Source organism: Pezoporus occidentalis, unplaced genomic scaffold (genome assembly GCF_034315485.1).
Source record: "Pezoporus occidentalis ecotype Australia unplaced genomic scaffold, CSIRO_AGI_Poc_V1 ctg51, whole genome shotgun sequence".
Lineage (NCBI taxonomy): Eukaryota > Metazoa > Chordata > Aves > Psittaciformes > Psittacidae > Pezoporus > Pezoporus occidentalis.
In genome coordinates this window covers 482485-497236 of record NW_026915847.1, presented here as the reverse complement: position 1 = coordinate 497236, position 14752 = coordinate 482485, and the positions used below count along the sequence as shown (strand labels likewise).

Here is a 14752-nt window from a genome sequence, read left to right as displayed (position 1 = left end):
TGGATAGGGGTAGAGCAGCTGCCGTCATCTACCTGGACTTGTGCAAAGCATTTGACACTGTCCCGCATGACATCCTTGTCTTTAAATTGGGGAGACATCAATTTGATGGATGGACCACTCAGTGGATAAAGAACTGGCTGGATGGCCACACGCAAAGAGTTGTGGTCAATGGCTCAATGTCCAGCTGGAGACCAGTAACGAGTGGCATCCCTCAGGGATTGGTGTTGAGACAGGTCTTGTTTAACATCGTTGTCGGTAACATGGACTGTGGGACTGAGTGCACCCTCAGTGACTTTGCCAATGACACCAAGCTGTGTGGTTCGGTTGACATGCTGGAGGGAAGGATGCCATCCAGAAGAACTCTGACACACCTGTGAGGTGGGCTGATGCCAACCTTATGAAGTTTAATCATACCAACTGCAAGGTCCTGCACTTGAGTCAGGGCAATCACAAGCACAGCTACAGGCTGGGCAGAGAAGAGATTCAGAGCAGCCCTGCGGAGAAGGACTTGGGGGTGTTGGTTGAGGAAAAGCTTAACATGAGGTGGCTTCAGTGTGCACTCGCAGCCCAGAAAGCCAACCATATTCTGGGCTGCATCAAAATGAGCACGGTGAGCAGGTCAAAGGAGGTGATCCTGCCCCTCTACTCTGCTCTCGTGAGACCTCACCTGGAGTGTCGTGTGCAGTTCTGGTGTCCTCAACATGGAACTGTTGGAACAAGTCCAGAGGAGGGCCACGAGGATGATCAGGGGACTGGAGCACCTCTCATATGAAGACAGGCTGAGAAAGTTGGGGCTGTTCAGGCTGGAGAAGAGAAGGCTGCGTGGAGACCTCATAGCAGCCTTCCAGTATCTGAAGGGGGCTATAGGGATGCTGGAGAGGAACTCTTCATTAGGGACAGTAGTGATAGGACAAGGGGTAACGGGTTAAAACTTAAACAGGGGAAGTTTAGATTGGATATAAGGAATTCTTTCCTGTAAGGGTGGTGAGGCACTGGAATGTGTTGCCCAAAGAAGCTGTGAATGCTCCATCCCTGGCAAGGTTCAAGGCCAGGTTGGATGAAGCCTCGGGTGACATTGTTTAGTGTGAGGTGTCCCTGCCCATGGCGGGGTGTTTGGAACTTGATGATCTTAAGGTCCTTTCCAACACTAACTATTCCATGATTCTATGATTCTACTTCACGTTTTCCCTATTAAAAGAATAGATACACTCAGCACAGTTGTGTATAAATGCTATTTTATTCAAGATATACAAGCATTTATATTACAGTGATGCTTTCCCATCTTCTGATAAAGACTAACTAAGCTCTACTTCTTTTCTTCCAGGATGTTTTGTCACCAAGACTTTGAAAAAGTAGGAGCTGTACAACTCCTAGTACAGGAACCCTGCGGTCTTGAGAGGCTAGGGGCCTAATTTTTGGGCTGGCCAGTGTCCTGGATAATTCAACAGTATTCTGGAAGATCTAATTATATATGCAAACATACTTTGTTGTCTCCTAATGAATACAGGTCTTTCTGGGGTAGGTACAGCAGGACTGTAATAACAGACAATATTGTTAGAGGTGGATAACAGAGTAACCGCTTTTTAGTCTAATGCCATCAGTTAGATCACAAACAGAAGTTTTCAGATTTATTTGAAAACCCGGTAAATATGAGAACAAATATAGATGCAACTGCTGAGTTTATTTAAAGTTATGTGAAGTCATGTTAAAAATCCATCAGTTATACCATTTTAATTTACCTCCAACTGTGGAAAGTGAGAAGCTTTGCTACATTCTAAAAGTTAAAAATCCAGACCTCACAGCCTTTGACAGAATATGCCTGTTTCTTGTGTATTCACAATATGCAAAGGGATCTTGCATTTTTATATGCAGGAAGCACTTTGAGGACAGTCTCCTGGGATATAGAATATTACAGTAAATTTCAGTTTTACTTTGATATTTCATTTCATGACAGCCACAACAAATAAGGTAGCTCTCCTTTTCGAAGAGGAGAGCCAATTACCAGGAACAGATGTGGTTTTTTGTAGTGCTTCTTCCAGGCATGATTTTGAATAGCACTGTCATTAGCCTTTCAGAAACTTTCTCCTGTTTTTGTGAATCACCTCTGGCATTGTGTTCTATAATCTTATTGTAGCTCAGCATGCCTTTGGCCAAAACTTATGCTGGAGCCTCTTGTTCACCTTGATTACAGTTGCTATTATTATTTTTAATGTGTAATCACTGCTGGAGAAACTTAGTTTCTTTATTGTTCCCTCCTATGGTTAAACCTTTCTGATGAAATCCAGACTTCCATCTGTCATGGGCTAGTGTAGCTTCATAAAAGTCAATGTTGATTTATATTAGAGAGGTGAACCTCGATCACAAAATTATTGGAAGTTCATATTGATTCATTTTTTAATGTTTTAGTAAGGTCCATTTAGGTTTTTTGTTGTTGATGTTTTATGCATCAGAAATAATGCAAAGAATTAATTTGTCAGTCACCTCCCTCATCCCTTCGTAGGTTAAGTACCACCATGGTGTTCCATGTATATATATGCGTTTTAGCTGTAGATGAATATGGTAGATTCTTGACTAATAAGAATTGTGCAATTGGTTTTTCTTCCTGATTAGAGACATATTTCTGTATCCCATTTTACCCTTCTGAAACTGGAGACACTGTAATCACCACAGCCAGTGCAAGAGAGTGATTTTATAAATTTGGGTTGTTTTGGGGTTTTATTTTTTTATAAATGCACCAGGTCTACAAATACAGTGTGCCACAAATGCAAAAGTAGTGTTTATTGTTAAGATTTAAAAAAAAAAGTAACCTTCTCTGTTTCTGCAAGATTCAGAGTCTACTTCATGTTGATATCCAGGTATGGGCATTGCTAAATTTGTAACTTCTGTCAGGAGAGTAGTTTTACTCATGTGAATCGAACAATTCTCCTATGAGACAGTTTAGCAACTCTTTAGTCAAAATACATGCAGTTGAAGTACTATTCATAGAGTACTTTGCTAAAGAACTGTTTTCATTTGACTGCTCTGTTACATGAACATGAGAAAAACAGAATGTTGTGTGAGAAGGTGTTCAAAATTACACTTATGAAGGCCTCTAAATCTGGCAAGACATGAATGATTTCCCTAGAAATAAGAGTATCATTTAAGCAATTTGATTAAAGGTTAATCAGGACAGTTTATATTTTGTGATTAAGAAGGACTTCATATTTGGTTAGAAATCTTCACATTTAAGTGTGTTTGGCTGTTACTAAAAAAAAAACAAAAAACAAACCTGTTATTTTCTGCTCCCTCCCTTCTCATTTTCACTTCCAAGTTTTACACGTTCTGAAAATGAAACACTGTTCAAGCTTTCCTATTTTGACAGGATGTTTTTAATGCTTTGCCTGATATTATTGACTGTCTTTTTAATAATCTATAAACATTTATTTGTTAAAATCTGATTTTCCACGGTTTTGTAATATTACAAAAATTACAGTTGCACCATAGAGCACTTGATACATTTGATCTACTCAAAGTATCTAACCAACTCTTCTACAATTCAGTAATGTGTAAGTGTACTATACCAATATTTTGAAGGGCTTAGCTGATGAAATAAGAAATATAACAATATTATTGTGACAGCAAAAATAGGACTTTTTCAATATGACATTAACTATATTAATATTTTACTTGCTAAAGCATGTTGCAGCAGGAATTTGCCTTCTAAAAATTATATCAGAACAGGGGGGTTTGTATGTGTGTATGAGTGAATTTTTGTAATTAACTGGCACTTCATTAAAACTAAATTTTATTAATATCTAGACATACCTAATGCTAACCAGAAATTCAGCAATTATCACTAGAAATATTAGTCACGTTTTGAAGATAGAAAAATAATAATAGAAATATAATTTCTCCTGTTGATTAAAATTTAATGAAGCATCTAATATAGCCTCTTGCACTTTATTTTACATTTTAGCAAATGGCTTTAAGAAGTCTAATCAAAGTTCATGTGCCTGCGGTCATGGCTGCATCCTTCTTTTCTAGTCAGGGGAGCACTACAGCATCAAATACTTACCCGTGATCCCTGTTTCTGTTTGGGGCTCCTACAATATCATTAGGAGCATTCAACCTAGAATGAAAGTAAGATTTGAAAAACAGATTTACATCTTGTAAACGACATTTTTTTCCCTAAGTGACTTAACCTTCAGGAAGCCCAGTAATTCATAGATGTCACTTCTGAGTTGGCTTTATTCCAAAGGGGAAAGGAAAATATGACTACTGCAGCACCGTCTATCAATCAGATCTGAATCCCTGTAATATGTTGCAGATTAGATCACAAGTTCTTTCTCTAGCCAATTAATTTGTGTGCAAGCCTAGATGTAATTCAACTTTAGAAAGGTTTTAAAAATGGAAGTCATTAGCAGTGATACAGAATATTTTTTTTAATAATTAGGTCCTGTGTGGAAAACCTCCTCTCATTCTAATTAATTGTTTTCATTTGTTGTGAAGTATTTTAGTGACTTTTAAAGCAATGAAATCTACAAAACTTAGTACAGCTACTTACGGCCAGGCAGATGAAGAATTTGAAGTACAGTGCATGAGCGAATTATCTTAGAAGCACATGTGCATACACAAATATACACACAATACTGATTGGCTTTGAAATTTTATATTCTTTAAATTCAGAATTCTGAAGTTCAGTGAGAGAATATAAGTAAGTGAAATCTCTCTTGACCAAAATGTGTTGTGTTCGTTCTCCAGAGATCCTATGGCTTCCAGCAGTTTCATGCCCCAGCTGCCTGGATTTTAATTAGCACAAACACAGTATATCTGGCATATGCATTTGAAAAGACCAAAGTAGACATGAGCAAATAAGAGACACAATGGCTTATGGATCTTGGATATTTCAGGAGGTGGTTGAAGAGAAGGAAGCACTTCACTTGTGATCTAGTCCTTTCTTTTTTTTTTTTCCCCAAAAGCTCACTGCCTGAGCCATACTTTAAAATACTTCATTGACATTAGACCTGAGTAGGAATATTGTGCTGCTTTTTTTATGCAGCTGAGATATGTGGCTGTAATTAGACTAGTGATGCAGTAATGGTTGGCAGCTGTCTGCATAGGCTCTGCAAGGTCTTTTTGTGCTGCTTATCTCTCTCACACCTTAAATATTTCCATTACTTTGCTTAGAAAAGTAGAAAACAAGAGGAGTAAACTTCACTGCACACAAAGTTGGTAATTTTATATCCTCCGTCTGTTCTGCCTTGGTGCTATTTCCATGGCTGAGTAAGAGAATGGAGCATCTTAAATTTAAGAATATGAACTGTAAAATTACATATGAGAAATAAATACTGAGGAGGAAGAGGAACTACTTAAGTGATAATATTGGCTTAAAGGTTTCTGTTACCTATCTATGATGGAAATGAGAGGAAAAAATGATTTATATATCACCCACTGATTCATAATTTGATCACAAAGATTTTTATGTTAATTTGCTGCCTTTGAAAATCATTGTTCATTTCCAGGACTGTAGAGCCCTTGTGTCTGCCAACATGTCAGCTTGCACAGGCTCAGCAAACTGACCTAAATTTGAAGGCAGAAATGTTTGCCCCGGAAAATTAGGTATTAACAGTAGTCATGTTTCTATTTGGGTTTGTGACATGTTTTGCAGTTTAGGGCATGAGACTGCTGTGGTTTAAGCCCAGCCAGTAACTCAGAACCACGAAGCCAATGTTATCCCAATGTTAGAAAGTTCCACCACTCATTGCTGTCAGTGTAGTTTTTAACAGCCCATCGTACCATTCGATTTTCTCAGAGGCTGGTGCATGTTAGGGGATGTGATATACCCACTGCCATGCTCTTTGGCCCAAGGTTGTTCAAGAAATGAGTCCCATTGTCTGACTCAGTTCTCTCTGGGGTGCCGTGTTGCCACGAAATCTGTTTCTCAAGGCCCAGGATAGTGTTCCGGGCAGTGGCATGGAGCACAGCATGTTTCCAGCCAGCCGGTGGTTGCTTCCACCATGGTAATTACATGGCACTTGCCTTGGCAGGTTGGTGGCAGTGTGATATAGTCAATCTGCCAGGCCTCCCCATATTTGTACTTCAGCCATCGTCCTTCATATCAGAGGCTTTAACCATTTAGCTTGCTTAATTGCAGCACGTTTCACAGTTGTAAATAACCTGGGCAATAGTGTCCATTGTTAAGTCCACCTCTCGATCAAGGGCCCATCTGTATGTTGCATCTCTGCCCTGATGGCCTGAAGTGTCATGGGCCCACTGAGCCAAAAATAACTCACTCTTATGTTGCCAATCTAAGTCATCTGAACCACTTGAATCTTAGCCACTTTACCCACTTGTTGGTTGTTCTGGTGTTCCTCAGTGGCCCGACTCTTGGGTACATGGGCATCTACATGACGTACCTTCACCACCAGGTTCTGCACCCGGGCAGTGATATCTTTCCACAGTGCAGCAGCCCAGATGGGTTTACCTCTGCGTTGCCAGTTGCTTTGCTTCCATTGCTGCAACCACCCCCACAGGGCATTTGCCACCATCCATGAGCCAGTATAGAGATAAAGTACTGGCCACTTTTCTCGTTCAGCAATGTCCAGGGCCAGCTGGATGGCTTTCACCTCGGCAAACTGACTCGATTCACCCTCTCCTTCAGCAGTTTCTGCAACTTGTCGTCCAGGACTCCATACAGCTGCCTTCCATCTCCGATGCTTTCCCACAATACGGCAAGAGCCATCAGTAAACAAGGCATACTGCTTTTCACTTTCTGACAGTTTATTATATGGTGGGGCCTCTTCAGCACGCACCACCTCCTCCTCTGGCGATATTCCGAAATCTTTGCCCTCTGGCCAGTCCATGATGACTTGTAGAACGCCTGGAAGACGGGGATTTCCTATTCGAGCTCATTGTATCTGTACTGATGATCCCAAAGCACTTACCACATAGGTTCACACTTTTTTCGTTTTTCTTTTTTAAGGTACATAGGTCAGGGTTAATAAGCAGAACACCCAGCACTGCTGGGCTGGGCAGGTTACTTAGTTCGGATGGGGCTCAGCGGTACAAAGAGGCTGCTGCCACAGCCCCGACTTTCCCTGCACGGTCGCTCCTCGCACGGGCTGTTCTATTACCAGCAGCCCGTACGGGACGTAACCCCTTAACCCTCACAGGCGCTGCCCCACCCGCAGCAGTGGTGCCCCGCCCCGCAGCGTGCAGCGTTCCGATTGGCTCTGTCGCCCCTGTGGAGCGGCAGCGGGTACGTGACTAGCTCTGCCGCGGGCAGTGGCTGTCGGCCCCGCAGGATGGCGCCTCAAGGGGTAGAAGCTGGGGACAGCTGTCCCGAAGCAGCAACAAAGCGAATTTCAATTGCCCAAGGGTTTTGTTATCTCATTCTGGAGTTCTTATTGTCCAGCAAACGGCTCACCAAAGTAGAGTTCAGATTCAGTTTCAGCTCGTGCTTTTCCTTTCGAAAGATTTTGATTAATTTTCTTCCTCCAGTAAATTGATTAACTTTGATACAGAAGAGCAAAAGCAAATACAATCTTTCCGTACACATTTGCCACTAGGTTTAAAGGTATCTGTGCTCAAGCAGCTGAAGAGGAACAAGAAATAATTCTCTTTATGCTATTTCACCAAGACATTGTGTAATAGCAGTTTTCTCCAGGAGCGAATTAGCTGATAAAGGGACAAGGCCATAGTTCACATGGGGAGTGTGCATAATGGAGCTGCCACCTCAAGGTACACTGAAAAAGCACTTAGGAATCAGGTTTTTATGAGTGCTTTTCTTGTGTAATGTGAATCAGCACTGTTTCCTGTACAGTAGTGTCATATGAAGCTAAAGTTCAACTCTGAAGATCAGAGAATTGTGGATTCAGTGTTTTCTTCATCAAAAGATCTTTCTCATGGGCTGTAATTTTCTCCTAGGGATATGTAATGCCAGCCTAATGTCTGCAGGAAGGGGCACTGTGCCTCCAGTATTTTGTCAACTCACCTGGCCAGAAAACCTAAGACAATAAGGACTTCTCCCTGGCTAAATATCCTGTGCATTGTCTTCCTGACACACTGTATCTTAGAGATGCTTATACCGTAAAGATCATAACTTCTTGTTATTGAAAAGCTGGTGGAATAGATTGAGAAACTCTGTGCACGAAAAACCAAAATCCAGTGCAAAAGTTAATGATCTGAATCCTTACCATTTCAAAAAGGCACCTGGCAGAAGTATCCTCTTCACTCATTATTCTGTGTTTTCAAAAGTGAATCCCTAGCAATCCTAATTAGAGGTGAAATGGAAATGAGAGGTTTTGTGAATAAATTGCACAGAAAATTAAATTTCATTATATGCAGATGTAGTATGCATTGCTGCTGGCAATTTAATGCTGTTAAGGTAAGATTTCCTCTCAGGGACAGTCCCATACTCCCACTATACTCACTGTCTTTGATATCCATCTTTACACCATTCATCCTATTTTAGCCTCCTACACAGTTCCTTCTTCCAGTCATGGTTACCTTTTTTATCTGAGAGAGAGGGAGAGGGGGTGCATTTCTCAGCATACCTTTATGCTTCATTAGCAATAACATGCTAAAATCTATCAGCCTTCAGTTAGTCAGTTCAGCATGTGTTTAGCTAGCCTGGCACCTGAAGATATCTCTTCCTCCTCCCTTGATATTGTTAATTATGCCTTCTCTTTTTCATCAGTTCATTAATATACCTTACCATGAATTGTTTTCATTCATTTTTATAGGGAGGCTGTGAACGTATCTGTAACACTCTGGCAATTATAGAAATGAAAGTAATTAAAACAAATAATTTTGTTACATGTTAATTTGTAACACATAACTCATCCTTTTCTCATCAGAATGGAATTCACAATTTATGGGCAGGAAAGCTTGCGGAATATTTACTTTGCAAAATGTGTCTTGAAGATTGAAAAAGTCAAGCTGACCCTTCTAATATCTAAACACATGTTGAATGTAAATGTTTGGGAAAGAATCAAGCTACTCACCCACTCCACTGTTTATAGAAGGAAAGTTTGTTGTTTTTTTCCTATGTTCTCAATGATCTTGAACTGAAAAGAACAATGGATTCTGTTCCTGAAGTAGGATTGTGCATTCATTTAGATCATCTAACACTTTCTTTATTTCTGTTATCAGCTGTCCCATCCACTATGTACAAATGTTCAAACATTAAAGCATCATACCATTTCAGGTGTTTGTGCATTAAGCTCAATCAGGTTTAAAAGATCTAAGTCCATATATGATAGTAAATTATTAATACTGACACCCCAAATTACCTTATTATGAATTACAAAATGTATGAAGAAACGTTTTCAATGTAAATTTACATCACTAAGTCTTATGCTAGTGATTCTTAAAGGATCACTGACATAAGTGATCCTTTAAGGGAGGATTAATTCCTTGAAGGAAGGATTGATTATTTCACAGTTAAGCCACTCTCAGTTTTCTTGTTTCTTCTCTCAAATTTCCTGAACTTCAAAAGACTAAAATAAATTAACAAAATAAAACAAATAAAATACATCCCAATGCCTTGAGTTGCTTAAGAAGTCATCTCACAGTATATTGTACGTGTGACTGGAGAATGGCATTGACTTTTGGCCTGAAAATTATTGATACGTTTTCTTTTTTTTTTTTAAGAAGTAAGTCCTAAGGCTGTTCCTGTAAGAATATAATTAATGACATTAATGATCTCCCCACTCCACTAATTTCCCTTTCAATAGAAGCTACTGCCGTCTCTAATTTTTTTTAGCCATAATAAAGTTCTTGCTATAACCACCTGTTTCTCCAGGTGAACTAATAATTTAGCATAGTCACCAAATTAGAAACTTTGCTAAGGTCAGAATAAATGGCACTGCAGCATTTTATTTAGTAAACCAGCCACCATTAAAGATGTACTTTCATAAACTGGTGGACAATTTTATCTCACCTTTTTTTAACATAAAAAACTATAAAGCCGGCCATTCTTTTGAGGTCAAGCTTAAAAACCCACAGCTGGCTGGACCATGCTTTCTTCTTTCTGTAAATAGATAAATTCATTACTTTTATTAAAAATTCTTGTTAGAAAATCTACAGGTTTATGTTGTAGTTCTCTGGACCTTTGAACATGGTTTAGAAACAAAAAGACCTTGATGCTGTGCAAGTGCTGCTCAGCCATAACTGAAATAACCCTTATTACCACAACTATGTTTTGGTCACAAACCTAAAAGATAAGACCACACAGCTACAGTGAAGGAAAAAAACTCCATCCCAGCCATACTTGGGACAGACCAATTTTCTTCTCTCACAGTTCATTCCAAACTAAATCAACACAGCTTTTTGAATTATTCTTATGCAGCAAGCATTTTTATAGTCTGTCTACATTATCAAAACCCTTCACGGTGATAATTTGCTATGGCAAAACCCACAAATTGTTACATGGACATCAGACTACTGTAAGATTAATGGCATGTCAGTCTCACTCACATAATCTAGCAAACAGAATCCACCTTAGGTTTCTACAGAAGATAAAAATAAAATCTCTTATTAAGAAAATAAAACTTAAGAAATAGAATTGCATGCAAAGTAACATTTCTAACATTCATTTCAAAAGTTAATGCCCCAAAGCAGAGCCCAGACTCAAGGAGTATTAAAGTTTAACAAAATATGGATTTTTTGAGGAGTAGCTAATTACCCCAGTTGCAACTGGTGGGAACTGTGGATAACAAGGACTCTGAAAATTGAATCATTTGGGGGGATTCTGCTCCTTCCCTTTGTCCTAACATCTGACTGAATATTCTAATGACATCCCTTGCAATAATATAGAATGCTTTCATAAATTTGCATGTACTATGCATATACGCACACAGATTATAATCCTAAATTTGGGAGAACACTGAAAAGCTTTCAAAAGAGTATTTAGTATTGTTGACACTTATGAAGAGTTTGGGCATTACTTCATCCGTTTCAGAAGGATCTCTCTTGTAACCGTAGCACACTGGGAGTTCAAAGACACCTTCATTATTTACCAGTTAACAGCATAGTTTCAAGAGGCTCTGGTGGAGATTATTACATCTGACATTTGTACAATTCTTTTAGAAGTTCCCATTAACATACTTTTGCTAAGTAAGTGACCTGCAGTACTATGGGTAGGATACACTGAGACTGTGCTGGAGGTGACTGCCTTAAAAATGATCCATTTTGGGGTACATCCTTGGTTAGACTGAAGGCTTTTGCAGAAAAAAATTCTGGGTTTCCAGTCCAAGGAATATCTAGTCTTAGAAGCAAAGGGGGGAAAACAGGAATGGAAGAGCATCATGTGAACCCATCTGCTGCTGTGATTCCAAGTCAGAGCATGGCAATTTCATTCTTGATTTCTCTCTCCTCCTGAAAATGTGATGTTGCACTCCTTGAAAAAATAAAACAATACATGGACTCCATAATAAGGATGAAGTCTAACAGCTTTAAATGGATATTAAAAAATCTATGTAGGCATCAGTGTGAAAAAAAAAAATAGATTCTTTGATATGTCATCTTTCTATTTTAACAATTAAAATGGCTTTTGAAGCTCTTAGGCATATAATTTAAACCCATAAGGTATAAAATTGTGCCATACCTTGCAGATAGTCCCATATTTAGCACAAACGAGGTCGTAAGGATCAACAGCCTTAGGAAAAAAAAATGGTGATTTCAATTTTCAAATACATAAACTTAATTCTCTTCATTTAGGAGCTTGCCAAAACTAAGACATACAATTGTCCTTCAGCTGCATAATCAGAGATTCCTTGGTATTAACATCTTTGTGCAAAAATAGAAGCTGAGAGATAAAGTAACTATTTTTTTATGTGAAAAAAAAATTAACAGGAACATCTGTCCTGAAAGAGCTCTAATATGGTGTCTGAAGGATTCCCCACCAGAAATATTTTGCTATTGAAAAAAGTGGCATTCTAGCCTTATTCATAATTATTCTGATACCTCTGCACTCAAATGACATCTGCTCATATGTCTTAAAATACATGAGAACTCAGAATGTATGATGTTAACATTTTCATTTCAGCATTACAATTTAGAGGAAGTTAACAGAGTGGGCCATGATGATTTAAAAAACACAACAAAACAACATAAAAATATTAGACTTACAAAGTTGCATCAGGAATTACACTGCATATATATTGTGAAATTGTAAATTGTCCTGGGTTCAGCAGTAGCAATCATTTCTTCCTTCTTAGTAGCTTGTGCAGTGCTGTGGTTTTGACTTTCAGCCTGGGAACAACACTGATAACACCAATGTTTTTAGTTGCTGCTCAGAAGTGTTTACTCTGACCAAGGACTTTGTGAGTCTCATGCTCTGCTGGGGAGGAGGGGAAGCCGGGAGGAGGCAGAGACAGGACACCTGACCCAAACTAGCCAAAGAGGTATTCCATACCACAGCACGTCATGGCCAGGATGTAAACTGGGGGCAGTTACCCAGAAGGGCTAGATCACTGCTTGGGTTGGGCTGGGTATCGGTCGGCTTGTGGTGAGCGGTTGTAGTCTCTTCCCTTGTTATTTCCCTTAGCATTATTATTATTATTGGTGGTAGCAGGAGTGATTTGTGTTATACCTTAGTTACTGGACTGTTCTTATCTTAGCCTGTGGGAGTTACATTCTTTTGATTCTCCTCCCCATCCCTCGGGGGAGGGGGGTTGGTGGGGGGCAGGGGAACGACACGACACAAAAGAGGGGGAGTGATTGAGTGGCTATGTGGTTCTGAGTTACTGGCTGGGCTTAAACTACGACATAAATGCAATTATTCCAGTTGTACACAGTAATCTTTGGGAATACTTACTCGTAAAACTTTTGGGGTCTAAAGTTTCCTAAAAAGGTATAATATCAAATCGTTGAATGCATTTTGACAGCATATTTTAGTAGCAATTACCAAGTATCATTGCTAGCTAACATCATTCTATCATTTCCTTTCGATAGAGTTTTGTGTTGTAAACCACACAAAAAAAAAAAAAAAGTATCTTTGTGTCCTTGCTACATACAGAATGAGAGTTTCAATAGAAAAGGAGAAAAAAATATGAAACTATACTTTGTTTATACGTATATTGTTGGTTCACATGCACACACACACATGTAGATGCAAATCAACTTCGATTCACAACTATTGTACTATACAGCGTTGTATTTTACAGGTGGTAGCAGCAATGTACTAAATACGATTTAGCTAACAGGTGCTCTGTAGGCTGTGGACAATTACATCATAAAAATGTATTACAGTGCTCACTCTTGGGAGTAGAGTCTTTTGCTGTACTAGTGAAATGTTTTATATGAAGTGGAATTTCTAGTGGACTTCAACAGTGCTGCTGGTTTGAATGCATGGTGATATATCAGGGGTAGCACCACAGAAGAAAACCTCATAGAAAGGAGGTAATTTATGTAGTAAAAATGCTTACACTTTCCACTGCATACATTTAGAACAATAATTCAATTGGAAAAGTTTTTCCAGTTTGCATTTGCAGTAAGCCTTTCTAACGGTTAACATTGTGGATTGTTGTTTTTGTTTTGTTTTTTTTTTTTTTATTGTGTAGTTTCATTATCCACTTGTACTTCTGAAAAAAATGAGAAAATGGAGGAACACACAGAGCTGTCAGATTTAAATGGCTCTTAGAGAAGTACTTCAACTCAAAAATGATCAAGAGCAAATTGTTGATAAAACCTTTGCTTTCACCACGTTCACTAACAAGTACTATTAGTAAATGAGTCATGTAGAACCACTTAAACTTAATCCTGGAAAGGAGGGGAAGAATTTCCTTGCAAGTTCATCTTTGATTAAGAGCTGTCTTTTTAGCCAAGAACCACAGAGGTTGTTTTTTTTCTTTTGCTTGTTTTTAAACCAACTGCTATGAACGTGTAACATGATATTTTCATGAGATCGGCAGCATTAGTTCCTTTCCTAAGTTTTATTCTCTTCAGCAAGAATTTTAAATACCTAACTTTTTTTATATTCTCCACTTCTAAAAATACACAAAATTTCTTTGAAGTGATTCATTTTAGCAGGAATAATTGCATTTTCCTTGCTTTTCAATTGTGTCATGCTTTGTGTGTTGGTGCATTAAATCTTAAGATTGATCTTAAAAGTTAGGTCTTGTGTCAAAAAGCAACTCAAAACCATCTTCTCAGTACATCTCAATGGAATTATCTCCTTTGTTGAAATGTTACTATAGCTAAGGTCTAGTGTGCTCTGTCCCCCTCTAATCCTCTGCTTATTGCACATACTTTGTGTCAGTTTTTTCCTTACTTAGATCTATCTCATCCTTTGTGTTCTATTCATTCATAATTATTATTACATCTAATGCTTAGCTGATTATTATAATACAAAAGTAGTATAATATATGATTTTTAGAAACAAAACCTAAAGGTCAGGAATTCAAGATGAGCTGTAAAAGAAAACCAGTGGTGGTAGCCCTCCATCTAGTCTCTAACACTGCAACACCAACAACAAACCAGAAATCCTCAAACTTCCAAGTGTGACATACCTCTCCATAGAAGACTTGTCAGTTGAAATATTAATATTCTTTTTGTCCATCACAGAACATCTATTTGGCATTTGATATCCGCTATCAGCTTAAATAGTTTGACAAAATTAAAACGGGTAATGGCAGGTAGAAACAATGCAGGACACCAGCCTAAGATGGCAGAGTCTCCTTGTCCCAGCACTCCTTTTCATGCATTATCACTCCTAGTAGAGCTTAACCAGAACTGTTAGAAGCCATCATTTAAGCATATTTTCAATTAT

General features: G+C 38.7%; 2 long non-coding RNA genes across 2 annotated transcripts in view; one reads left to right on the top strand and one right to left on the bottom strand.

The window, feature by feature from the left end:
* The window catches only part of LOC134173328 (uncharacterized), an 88548-nt gene that overhangs the window by 47800 nt on the left and 25996 nt on the right, over nt 1-14752 (top strand). The window lies entirely within an intron of this gene.
* LOC134173326 (uncharacterized) lies at nt 2753-5638 on the bottom strand. The gene is made up of 2 exons (XR_009968203.1): nt 4055-5638; nt 2753-2925 (listed from the first exon to the last, which is right to left on the bottom strand). It is a non-coding gene; the product is annotated as an uncharacterized LOC134173326 (long non-coding RNA).